At 35.7% G+C, this 14,675-nt stretch overlaps 1 pseudogene; it reads right to left on the reverse strand.

The window, feature by feature from the left end:
• Nucleotides 1-2,840: 2,840 nt before the first annotated feature.
• LOC116024122 lies at nt 2,841-14,184 on the reverse strand (annotated as a pseudogene).
• Between the last annotated feature and the right edge of the window lie 491 nt (nt 14,185-14,675).

A 14,675-nucleotide genomic window follows, 5' to 3' on the forward strand; every position in this document is an offset into this window, starting at 1 on the left:
ATGGTGATTACTCCAAACTTTACTCATGAGCAATGAATATACTTATGAATTGTCTTTGGGCTCATATTCTATGTAATGCTGCAATATCCTTTTCTGACACGACAAAATATCTGGGAGGTAAATCATGACAACTCAAATGAACACAGAGACTAAACATTTGCTCGCTACAAAATATCTGGGAGGTAAATCATGACAACTCAAATGAACACAGAGACTAAACATTTGCTCGCTACGCACAAAAAGCCCTCCTCACTTTGAGAGGTTGTTTCCACAAGAATCATGCAATATCCCAACATTATAATAGCACTATAATCAATCTTGCATAGCCCTTATTAGTACTAAATTGTATCCGTGCTCGATCTAGCTACTCTTCTTTCTTCTCCTTCTTTTTTTTTTTTTTTTTTTTTTAGTACTATTCGTTAGTTACTTGTATACATATTATTTACATGATTTATGCCTAATTCACTTTAAAATTAAACTAACATTCTTCTATTGAAATGTCTGATTCTTCTCTGAGGATGAAGTACAGTATGGAAAAAAGTGCTTTCAAATTGACTTATACAGTTATATTAATTGGCAAATTATACCATGGACCTAATTTTACCTTTCATTATAGACCTTGATCCAAAATGATATTTAAATTATGTGTATACAATTAATATATTATGTAGATTATGTGCCAGAGAAATTGAAGATACATAATATGTTAAGTATAGACACATAATACGTTAATTATACTCTAGACACATAATATGCAATTAACATATTATGTGCATGCAATTAATTTGTTATGCGTTTGTAGTTAATATATTATGTGTCTGTATTTAACAAATTATGTGTCTTCAATTTATTTATAAGCACAATTTATTAACTGAAGACACATAATATGTTAACTGCAAACACATACTTTTTATTAGATTAGAGTCCACAATGCAAGGTGGACCATATTCCGATCCATATTATATCAATTGATATTAATTAGGGATGTCAATTTATCTTAACTTGAAATTGATATATATATATATATATATATATATATATATATATATATATATATATATATATATATATATATATATACATACATATATATACATATTATTTACAAGGTGGGCCATATTCCGATCCATATTATACATAAAATGTTTATACATACATATATATACATGTATACATATATATATATACATGTATACATATATATATACATGTATGTATACATATATATATATATACATGTATGTATACATATATATATACATGTATGTATACATATATATATATACATGTATGTATACATATATATACATGTATGTATACATATATATACATGTATATACATGTATATATATATGTATACATACATGTATATATATATATATATATATATATATATATATATATATATATATATATATATGACAATTTGTATGTAAGCTCCTTTTTTATTTTTTTTCTTTAATATCTATTAAAAGTTTAAATAAAATTTAATAAATATATTGCAAAACATGTAAATATATTAATTATTATTTTTTGTTAAATTTAATTAGATGAAAATGTTTATTCATATATTTTATAATGTTGGGCAAGTTGGAGAGCCAAGTTCAACATCCTGCCATCGGAACATGATGTTGATTGCTATGCAAGTATAAAGAAATAAAATTATCTTTGCTACTAGTTATAGTTTTTGGCATAGTGGTATGTGTTTGATCTTACAATTGGTATAAGAGCATGTTATGGATCTCATTGAAATCATACTATGCAATTGAGGCTAGCAGGTGAAATTGGAGATTAGATTGATTACAATGGAAAGTTTAGAAGATTATTTTTAAAACATCAAAATATTTAGTTGAAATTTTGACGTTAGGGTAAAATGCTTTTAACTCGATAAACTCGACAAGATTAGTCCGAAATTGAGTGGGCTAACCCGATTGACATCTCTCATGTCAATTGGCACAACAATCATTATATCGTGGACAATAGTCTAAAACGATATTGTTTTTATTCACATAAAGGGTGCCTTTAGTGGTACGGTGTTTTTTTTTTTTTCCCGCTCAATTAGAAACAACGTAACGTTGGTACTTGATAGTACATGTACATAAAATTTTTTTGAAAGGAAAACCCGCATATTATTAACTTAGTAACTGTTGAATAAAAACCGGAGGGATATCATCCCATGTATGTTTATCAGGCTGAGAGCCGGAGTCCCTAGCGAGAGCATGGATTAGCTAGTTTGCTGAATGAGGAATAAAATGACAAATGTTAAGTACATGTTTATAAAATTAATATCTTAAGTCCATAATAAAAACTTACTAACCTTCACCCAAATATTTCTTAAAACTATACCATAATTATGATAGCATGTTAAACACTCATACCTACAATTACATATTATGTACCTACTCCAAAATTAAAGGAGATAAAATGTTCGCGCTAATTTAAACAAATTAAAATGACGTCCTTTTGAACTAGGATTAACAATGTGCATTGTGAATCCTGCTCCATGATATAATTTGTGCAATTGGTAGTAATGGATTAAATTTGATCTACTTAGTATTTTTCTATGTATGTACAAGTATTAAAAGCATGAGCATAAACATGTCCTCTTATTACTCTGCAATTCAAGAAATTAAAATACAGAATTAAAGTAAAGCACAAAAATCCCACTCCCATTTCGCTGTCACAAGTTCACAACTTCCTATTTCCAAACACATATTTTCAAAGGGAAAACGAACACAACATCCAAATATGCAGTCTGCTGACAAAATTTTGAAAGAGATACAAATCAAAGCAAGAATGATAAGTTATTATGTGAAGTGGCCTGACAAGACATGAAGTTTTCAACACTTGGGAAGATCAGAAGGTGGTGGAAGCAGGCAAGCAGCTTCTGGTTAAGGAGTTTTCCTTCCTGAACAATCCATGCCATCTTCAAACCCCAGCTCAGATGCACCTCAATGTGAGCAATGCATAAACCAAACACCTGATATATTGTCCAATTCACACAACTTCCTCGTAAGTTCAAAATATTTACACTATAATGATCAAATAAATAAATAAATAGGTCAATCAATACAGGTGTATATCTTATAACTATATATGTTTTTGGATTATACCCAGTGGTGCTGTAGAGACACGGGTAGCAATAAAAGTTGACAGTACTGGGTATAACTCAAAAATCATACATAGTTGGGGGTAACTTCTGTCAAGATGATTAATGATATGATAGTGGTTACGAGTTTAAATAGTAATCTTCTTGGTTTAAGTGGGTTAGCTATAGACAACCTAGGCTTAGCTTTATTTTTTTATGGTCATTTGTCTGTTAGGATTACAAGACCGGATAGCACAGTGCACACTCTTAAATAGTGCCTACGAGTTTTCTCATCATTACAAAAAAAAAACATACATAGTTGTATCGGGTGCAACCTGACTTAGCTTATAGGCTTTAAATGATGATTTGTGATTTACCACTTACCAGGATTGTCAGCTCGGAAGCGGATGGCAACCCAACCACCAACCGTGTTTCTTTCAACTGGGTTTACGAGGTTGTACTTGGGCGGATCTTTCTTAAGATCAAAGTTTCCGAAGCCTTGGCCGACAACATAGAAGTTGTGTCCATGAAGGTGAAGAGGATGGGTCTCAGCGCCAAGAATACTGTCGGAATGTGAAGAATGTGAGCAGAGAGACTTAGTGAATGAGAAAAGAGAAAGCTTCCATTGAAAGTGAGAATGAGAACTGTTACAGAGGAAGGAGAATACATGCACTATATAAAGGTGGTGAAGAAGAAGAATATGCGGTTATAACAAACAATGATGTAAAAGTACAATAGCACCCTTGATTAATCCTCTATCTTCATTAGTTATGTCTGCTCTATTCTCTAATACCCCGGGTAAGCTGGAGCATGCAAGCTTTGTATGTCCAGCTTAGCATTAGCATGTCCAGTAGCTCCGCAACATCTTGCACCCTATCATAAGACTCAGCCCTTGTATATGCTTGGATCACCCAATTATAAGTCTCTGCATCAGGTTTCATATAAGTTTCTCTATATTCCATGTTTTCAAAGGTTGCAAATGCAATCTCATATGTAGCCTGCACACTCAAAAGGCAATTGAAATGAAAAGTAGTAGTAGCCATTCTTCCAGTAGCCTCCATCTCATAGGCAATGGTTAATGCATTTGAGTGATCTCCTGCTTTACAATCTTCTTCAATTAAAAGATCATAAATTTGATTTTTCTCCAAAAACCATATGCTAGACAGTAGGATTAAATGCCTTCCCAGTAACAGCAAAAGTAGATGGGGAGCCAAGGGCAACTGACTACCCAAGAACAACATCAGTGCCCTGCCATCAATATCCTGATGGACTGCAAAACTCCAGTCATCAACATCAAATGGTTCGGTGCCCCTAAAGCCAACTAATATCAAATTTGCATCCTTTGGCTTGTCAGACAATATAAAAATTTGAGTGGAACTTTCTTGTTGATACTCATTCCAACAGTTGTAGAAGTCCACAGAATGCATCCCCCAGTGAAGATTTACAACATTCCTAATGACGTTTTCATTCTCATAGGCCAACTTTGAAGCCACCATACATGGGTCCATAAGAGCTCGGTTTCCATGTTGGAATACGCACAGCAGTGATAACAAAGTAAGAAAACGAATGTTGTATTGATGAGTGGAAAACTGAAGCTTTAGTTTATGAAAGTAAAGAACAGAAATATCCAAATCATGATCACATCCAGTCACATTACTATGAAATTGCATCCCAAGCTTTAAGTAAAAGCCATTAGAGCAAGCATTCAAAAATGCACAAGAGGTTATTGAGTTGGGAGGCTCTTTGCCCATCTGTAATAGCTCAACAGGCCTTTTAACTACATCATTATGTCTTCCGTCGATTATAGCATTGGAAATACACACATTCCACTTAGCAATATTTCTATCCGGCATTTCCTCAAATACCTTGTCTGCAAGTTCTCTAATGCATGTCTTACTGCACATATCAAGAGCACTGCATCCAACAAAAACGTCCAATATCAAGCTGCTTATAACTGCGTTCAAATCAGTGTCATTTCCAAATGAAGCATCAATTGGTTTCTCTACAACAATTCTTCTCCTGCGAACAAGCTCATATGCAACACAAATCACTTCATGTGTTCCCTGTTTCTTCACTACCCTCGTTGGAAACTCTTGGCTAGGAGAAGCTACAATACCAACACTATCACATATGCGTATGGACTTTCTGTGGCTTTTGATTTCTGAGTTATTAACTTCATAACCCGATTCAGACTTCAGAAATAAGGAGAGATAAAAGAAAGCTAATCTTAGATCAAAATCCAACTCAACAGCACTCTGCTTATTACTTGTCCCAACACTTTGTGAATCCAGAGACATAAGAGATTTGCTATCAAACCTAAATAATATCCAAAACATAACCAGCTCACTGAGACTCCCATCAAGCTCTAATGATAAAACTTGAATTTGTATTCCATACTTACTATCCTGATAACAACAGAGATTTATGGATTTGCTCCACGTGCTCCGATTCTTCTTCATGGATCTGCTCCATACACTGTTGTGAGGCCATTGACGAAGGATTAACAAGCTCTGTGCTCGTGCTTGCCACGGATCTACTCCATGAATTACGATGACCACTGATGTAGAACTAATGAGCACTGTGCTCTTGCTTTCTCCAACACTTTCCATGGATCTGTTCCAGGGGATACGGTTGAAGGCTACTGATGGAGGATAATCGAGCACTTTGCTTGAACTATTCTCGGATCTGCTCCGATTAAAAATTGTAAACAAGGGACTGATGAGCACTTTGCTCAAAAACTTCACGAATCTGCTCTGTGAAATGCTTGATTGGAAGAGGAGCATTGTGCTCTGATCTTCGTTGATCGGTAGAAACAGCAAACTGAACGAATCAATTGCATGGAGATAATCATGCTTTGAGGAATCGACGATCTCCAAACTACCTCCACCGTCGACGGCGGCGCCAGTTCCAGCGCGCCTCTATAAGAACCTCGCAGCAAAGTTGAAGCTCCTCCGCAAATCGAAGGAAGCAAGGGAGTGAACACGGTTAGCGGACTTCAGTGTTGTTACTCCTCTGCGGAGTAAGAATATTCTGTAGATTGGTCACCGAAGACGATCGCGTAGCTTTGCGATCTCCCGAAGTCGTCTCGCCGGTGCCGGAAGCTACTACAATATAGTTTCCTCACCGGCGAGCTCTGATACCATGTCGGAATGTGAAGAATGTGAGCAAGAGACTTAGTGAATGAGAAAAGAGAAAGCTTCCATTGAAAGTGAGAATGAGAACTGTTACAGAGGAAGGAGAATACATGCACTATATAAAGGTGGTGAAGAAGAAGAATATGCGGTTATAACAAACAATGATGTAAAAGTACAATAGCACCCTTGATTAATCCTCTATCTTCATTAGCTGCGTCTGCCCTATTCTCTAATAAATACTAGTACCCAGCTCCACGGTGGTGTTGTTGGGAGGAGTTCCGGTGTAGTTGAAGGGCGCTTGGGAAATCTGTGGTGTAAACTCCATTAGAATTCTTGGAGTAATAGGCTTGCAGAAGCGCGGTTTGGGGAGAGTGAAAGAGACATTGTTCACAGAGGCTGCAAATTTTGTGCCATTATTAGGCCCCTGACACGTCTGGTTTTTCGGGCAGGGATTGCTTCCCAGGCCCACGGTGAAGAAGAAGTTCTTGTCCACCATCTGAGGGACCTTGGCTGGCTAGGAACTGGGAACTGCCCAAACTGCGGAGTTCTCCGATGAAATTCGTGACGGCAGAAGTGCTGTTGATAGGCGGCAGAGCAATAATGGTTTTGGTTGAAATATTCTTGGCGTACTCAAGAATTCCAACAACGTAACTGTGGAGTCGTCGAATGTTCCTTGACCTGTGAAATATATATGGTTTGGCAGCCATGGCAAAGGTTGTCTTGGCGGACGGATTAGCCTTTGTCTTAAGAAGAACATTCATGGTCTGTCCCGGTGATATGACGAGAATATCTGTCTCAAACGGCTTAACATAAATGGCGTCAGCGTCAACCACAGTTACAGTGTGATTGGCAATTCTGAAGAAGAGCTCATCATTGATCAAACGTATGAGATATGTCTTTCCAGGTTTCACCTTCAACTTAAACGTCTCTACACCACCAAAAAAACAAAATTTATACTTCAACTTTAATTTAAACATTTAATATCACATTTGTGGGTGACCAGGGTAGTGCAATAGTCCTAGCTCTAAACCAGTCAAAATTGTCCATAAGTTAATAAGCTGCTTCCGCTAGGAATGAAACTTGGTTATCAAGTAAACAGCCTGAAGAATATAATATTAATATGACTGGGGTTGTCAATTTAACAACACATTTTTCTTTCATCATATATATATTCTGGCAGCTAAATACCATTTGCAGAGCAATTGTACAATGGACCAGGCAGTCCATTGATGGTGTATGCATCAGAAACATTCGGCCCGACTCCGGTTTGCAGTGCCTGGCTGATCACTGCTTTTGTATCTGAATTCCACCATTCACCTGCAATTATAATTTTTCACAAAGTTTTATATATATATATACATACATATATATATATATATATATATATATATATATATATATATATATATATATATATATATATATATATATATATATTGTACAGAACTGAACTGTTTCATTCTTTGGAGTTATATATATATATAGGGAAAATTGTAAAAAATGCCCCTCTATAATATGCCACTTATCAATGTGGCTCCTGAATTATTAGGAGTGTAAATGTTGCCCCTCAATTATCATAACGTTACACATACTGCCCCTCCCGTAACGGATCCGTTAGTGTGCTCCGTTATGTGAGGATAAAAAAGTAATTTCATTATTTATTATTATTTTTTTCTTTTTTTTTTCCCTTTGTTTTCTAGATTTCCATTCCCTTTAGATTACGTATATCCCTTTCTTTTTATTTCCTTTTTATTCTGCAATTGAAAACAGAGGGCAACGGCATTGACAGATTGTTCGAAGACTTCGACGGACTCCTGCGACGGCAACGACAGAGAGCCACTGTCTGATGCTGATAGATTCCTCTCCTACTGAAGACGATCAATGACATATTGGAACCATTCGGCATTCAATTCTCCCTGTTCAAAACCCTAACCCTACTCGAAAAAGACAGTTAATACGGAGCAAATTGGAACAAATTCGAAGCTTGGAGTATATAATAATGACTAGTCGAAGGCTATCTGGACTAACTGCTACACCCAAATGTAAGTACTAAATTGAATTGGTTTGTTGTTGTCTGACTTGTCATAAATGGTAGTAGTTTAATAGTTGAGCCTCTTAATAGTGTGTTGTTGTCTGAATTCTCCACATGTGTGTAGGTCCCAACATTGTGTTAAGTATGCTTTTTTTTTTTCTACCCAGATTAGTACAATAGTTGTTTTTTTTTTTTACATAGATTAAAGCTACATGTGGTCCCCAATACTGTGTGTTGTCAAAAACATGTCGGTTTAGTAAAATTGAGCTTTGTTGTTGTGGTCCCAAGTAGTTTGACTTGAAATTAATGTAGTTATTCTTCCATTTATTTACTGCCAGATGATGAGCCAGATATGTACACTCTGAAACTGTATTATGGTGGTGAATTAGTGCTAAAACCTAGAGTTCAATATAAGAATGGTAGAATTGAGTATTTTGACAACTTCTCTGCTGAAGAAGGTAGCATTTTAGAGCTAAGAAAAATGGTGAAAAGCTTAAAGTTCAGTGATAAGAAGATTAATTTTTGGTTTAAATTCGGTTCTAAGAGTTATCCAAAAGTTAGACAGATTAAAACAGATGCTGAATTGTTGAGTATCATGTATGAAATTCCCAAAAATAAAGAGGTTGAAATGTTTGTAGAACATGTAATAGAGGACCAGTGGGACTATGAGGTAGAGGTTGAGGGATATATTTCTGATGAGTTGTGGGTGGAATCTGAAACTAATGCTCCTTTAGAAGATTGGGAATTTGAAGTTGGTGACGATGTGAATGTGAATGCTTTTGTTGATGCTACTGTGGATGTTTCTGTTGATGCTACTGTGGATGCTAATGTCAATGCTACTGAAGTTGGGGTGTCTAAAATCAGGAAAAACAAAGAAAAAGTGATAGATTATGATAAAGAAAAAGATTTTGTCCATTCTGAAGATGAGTTGAGGAGTTTGTGTTCATCTGACTCAGACTTAGACCTATCAAAACCATCAAATGTTTTTCATGAAAAGGATCTTGAAAACGAAGGATTCCAGTTTGTTGTTGGAATGATATTTAACAGTAATGATGAGTTTAAATGGGCTGTAAAATGTAACCAAGCACTTAGGAAAAGAGAGATCAAATTTACTAAGATTGAACCTGCTAGAATTACTGTTGTCTGTAAAGATGTGAACTGTAAATGGAAGATGTATGCTTCAAAGAGTAATTCTAACAGCCTACTGAGCATTAAAAGTTATAACCCAGACCATACATGTGCTGTTCAAAATGATATTAAGAATGTGAATGCTGGATTTCTTGCTAAGTACTATCAAGATGAGTTCAAAAGTGCTGATGATTCATGGAATAGAATTCAGTTTCAACAACAAGTGAAGAAGAAATTTAATTCTGTAATAAGTAAACACCAATCATGGAGGGCAAAGAGATTGGCACACAAGGAAAATAATGGGGATGATCACAAACAATTTGAACTGCTTTGGGACTATTGTGAAGAGTTGAGGAAAAGCAACCCAGGAACCACTGCAAAAATGAAGGTTGATGAGGATTGCACAATCAGTGGAAGGTCAAGGTTTATGAGGTTATATATTTGTTATGCAGCATGTAAAGAGAGATTTCTAGCAGGTTGTAGGCCTTTCATTGGATTGGATGGGTGCCATTTAAAGGGATGTCAAAAGGGAGGCCAATTACTAACTGCAGTTGGTGTTGATGCCAATAATGCAATGTTTCCAATTGCATTTGCCATTGTGGAAGGGGAACTTAAAGAGACATGGGCATGGTTTTTGGAGTTGTTAGACCAAGATTTGAACATTTCAGAAAATCCAAATGCTTGGACCATCATCTTAGACAAGCAAAAAGGGTTGTTGCCTGCTGTGGAGGAACAACTATCAGGGGTAGAACATAGGTTTTGTGTGAGACATATGCATGCTAATTTTGTTAAAGATGGATTCTCTGGGCAGTTATTAAAGCATAAATTGTGGGCAATTTGTAGAGCTACTACAGTACCTGAATACTTGACTAAAATGGAAGAGTTGAGGAAGCTCAATCCCAAAGCAGCTGATTGGGTTTCTGCCAGGGAACCGCACCATTACTGCAGGGCTTTCTTTAGCTCTTTTCCCAACTGTGATATTCTTTTAAACAACCTGTGTGAATCATGGAATAGCTCAATCTTACAGTTTAGGGAGAATGGAATTATGACAATGTGTGAAAACATAAGGGTTTACCTAATGGTGAGGATGCAACAAAACAGAGACAACATGAAGAAACACCCTTTGAAGATCTGTCCTAAGATTATGAAGTTGGTAGAAGAGGCCAAAGACAAGTCCAGTGATTGCACTGCCTATAGGTCAAAGGATGATGTTTATGAAGTAGAGGATTGCTATGGAAGGAAATATAAAGTAGATTTAAGCCAATATCATTGCTCCTGTAGAAGATGGGATCTCACAGGTATGCCATTACTTAGTTTTCTACTTTTATTAACACATTATGATTATAAAGTACAACATTGTAGCCATTATATTTACACATAATGAATGTACTTTCTACAGGTATCCCTTGCAGCCACAGCATTGCAGCTATTAGGAGGAAATGTTGCATTCCTGAAGAATATGTTAACAACTGTTACACTGTGGAGTCCTACCTGAGATCTTATGAACCTGCTATTTTACCGGTTACTTCTTCAGAGTTATGGCACAAGACAGGTTTCTCGCCCCCACTGCCACCAAAATATAAAGCACAACCATGAAGGCCAAAAAGAAAAAGAAGAATGGGACTGACAGAATCAGCTACAGATCAAGCTGGAAACAAGGGAAAAGTGGGTGAATCAAAACGGTGTACTGTGTGTGGAATGAAAGGGCATAACAAAAGAAGGTGTAAGGCAAAAGACAAGCAGGTTAGATGCACATAAAACTGTTTAAAAAGTATGTTACTTAAACCAAATTACAAACATGTTTAATCTGATTTTTTTTTTTTGCAAATAAAACTGTGTAGGCAATTGAGGAAGAGGCAGATGTAGCAGCAGGAATAGAAGAGGAAGCAGAACTAAACATGGGAGTAGAAGAAGCAGAGCCAGAAGTAGAACTACAAGATGTTGTTGTTGTAACTCAAGTGCCACCATCTGTATTACATGAAATGGTAAGATGAAATAGAGGATGTTATTACTGAAACTCTCTTGAATGCAAACATTTTTTGCTAAATGACTACAAAATGTGCAGGACATGATGAATTCTCAACCCAGTCAGAACCTCAAGTATAAGAATGTTGGAAATCATGAACCTCAAGTATCAAATTTTATTTCATCACACATGGAACAACTTCCAACAGCAGACAATGTCATTAGGAAAGGGGGAAGAGAATATGTAACTATCTCAACTCTACAGAAGAAGATGAATGTGTCTAAGGATAACAAAAAAAAGAAGTCATGAATTAGATGGAGTTGGCAGTACTTATCAAGTTGGCAGTAGTCTTAAATTATTGTTTTGTATTTTGATGTAAAATTCAGACAGTAGATGAAGTTGGGAGTAGTCTTAAATTATTTTGCAATAGCTAGATGCTTTTTGATAAATCATGCACAGCTTCTACTGTATGCACAATTGCCTAAGTATGGAATCTACTTTTGATGAATTATGCACATCCTTCTTTGTTCTTTTTGCCTTTTGCTTTTTGTCTCTTATGTCATTTTGGACAGCACATTGTGCTTTACAACAGGGATTTTTTAGCATTATATACGCTATATACAATGGACATGCCATGACCTTGTATTTATTCATTTAAAGCCACACTGTTTGTCCTATTAGCCTGAATTCAACATTTGTTTATGCACATATATTGTTAACTGATTACATGTTTAGGCAGCACACAAATTGGGGAAGATAGACTAATATTTGGATCATAATGCATTCTGACAAAGTGGTGTGCTTGAATCCCTTCAATTCACAAGTGGAAGAAAAAAAATGAATATAATAGGAGAGGAAGAAAGAGTAAAAGAAAGGAAAAGAGGCTGCCTACAACAGAAAATGGCAAAAAAAAAAAAAAANTACTTCCATACAAGATGTAAATAACACTTAATTTAACTGTAAAACACCATTACCTGCAACAACACATTCCCATATCCTTTTCCAAATAAAAGGAAGTACTAATCCTACACTAAACCCCCACAAAAAAAGCATACTTCTCCCTCTTTGGTTATTCAAAGCAAATTCCAGCCTTGTATTCTTTAGTGTTAGATGCTGCACCTCAACCTCCTTTTTTTCAATCTCAATTTCAAGTTTCTGGATTTGATTCTGCTGCTTATCCAATCGTTTAAGTAGGCCTCTGATCAATTGTGCTACTCGTTCAGTCACATCGAAATCTAACCACTGAAAAAAACGACAACTTCCATGGCCCTGCAATTATTCCCAACACATTTTATCTGGAGGTTATTCATAATTATCTAGAAAATGAACATTTCCAATCAGAATTACTTACACCATATCTTTGACATGCTCGATATCTCTTTCCCGGATTCGCATTGCTCCATGACATTTTGACGGGTGCAAGAATACCACAATGACAACGTATCTCCTCCATTGATGAACATGAAAAGCTTTGGCTCCCCCCAGACATATCTTCAAATGCATCAAACAAAAAACATTATTTTAAAAATTCCTAGGGCTTTTCAAATACAAAGATACCACTAGCCATCTTTGATTCCAAAAATTTCCAACGGTAAATAAAATTCAATTCTTCCAATAATTAATTAGGGTTATTTAACACAGTTAATTAAGAAGAAGAGAACAAAAAAATGAGAAGAATGACAAACCTAGTTGTTGGCGAGGAACAGAAAGGCGAACACGAACGACGAATCAGGATCTTCTATCGTGGTCGGTCGCTGTAGGTGGCTTGTGTTCTGTTGGTTTGTTCTTCGTCTCTTCTGGTAAGCATATGCTGGGTGAACACGGTAAAGAAAGGGGGAAATGGGATACGCAAGATAAAACAAGGAAAAAGAATGAAATTAATTTTTTATCCTCACATAACGGAGCACACTAACGGATCCGTTACGGGAGGGGCAGTATGTGTAACGTTATGATAATTGAGGGGAAACATTTACACTCCTAATAATTCAGGAGCCACATTGATAAGTGGCATATTATAGAGGGGCATTTTTTACAATTTTCCCTATATATATATATACCAAAGATGATGGGGACTTCTTTATGTGGTTTAGGAAATGGATAAGAAGCATTCTTAGCAAGAAGGATGATGATAGGTCCATAAACTGATGCCCTGAGCCATGAAATGTGAGCATGCTAGAAAAGTGTTCCCCTCTGCCCAACAATGGTGAAATTGTATACATAACTCTGGCCCATTTGGATCGGGCATTGACTTATGTATGCTGGTCCGTCTGTCCACCCATTACCAATTTGTCTAATTCCATGCCTACATATGACAGAATACAACATTTCCTAAACCATTTTGAATTGGTAAAATTAAAGCAACATAATATATCATGGCAGGAAACATAGTTCAATTCGTTCATCATATACATATATTGTCGTACCAATGGATACTGATATTGTTGGAGACATGATTTTCCACCGTCACTATAACTCTATCACCCTCTCGAGCAATGATGCGTGGGCCTGGGAACTGTCCATTTACAGTCACCATGGTCTTTGTATGGCACAATCTAGTTACTTTTTGCACACGAATCTACTCAAACAAAACATATATAAAAACCACAAAAAATATATATACATGCATGAACTGAATAATCATCAAGTCATAAAGAAACATCGTACATGAATACTAAAATGGGTAAAGAAGAAACAAATAAATACTGCGTACTTCAAACTTGTAGTGTCGCGTAACCTGTGCAGTTGCCATTTCAGGAAACCCCAAAAAGCAGATCATGATGATAAGAGTAGAAGAAGCAAGAATTGCAGGAAATGATGCATGAAACGACAACCCCATTTTCTGTCTCCTCTTTCCTTAACTTTCAATCCTAAGTGGGGAAATTAAATCAAGAAAATTGTGGTTTGGTTGGTTGGTTATTCACTTCTCCCAGGTTTAGTGTTATAATAGTGTTTGGTTGGTTAGGTAATAGGACAATTGTATGTTCATTCGATGGTTCATCTACCCTTCTGTTTAGAGTGTTGTTAAAGTGAGACAGTACAATGAGTTAATTAATTATGAGATTGAGCAGCTTCTTATTGTTTCGTCTTAAATCTATAATTAATCCTTCGAGAAATGTTTTTTTATTTTAATTTCCAGTTGTACAATATTAGTTAGACATCATATGTCAATTTAATTATTTTTACTGTACATTATTGTAAATGGAATATACCAATGATATGATTACTTGCATGTGAATTTAAGTGAACTGAAGATTTTGAATGGAATAGCATGCATTGAGAAAATTCCTCCCTATGAAATCTATTAATAGTAAGTTATTTCATATTATA

Source organism: Ipomoea triloba, chromosome 7, assembly GCF_003576645.1.
Source record: "Ipomoea triloba cultivar NCNSP0323 chromosome 7, ASM357664v1".
NCBI lineage: Eukaryota > Viridiplantae > Streptophyta > Magnoliopsida > Solanales > Convolvulaceae > Ipomoea > Ipomoea triloba.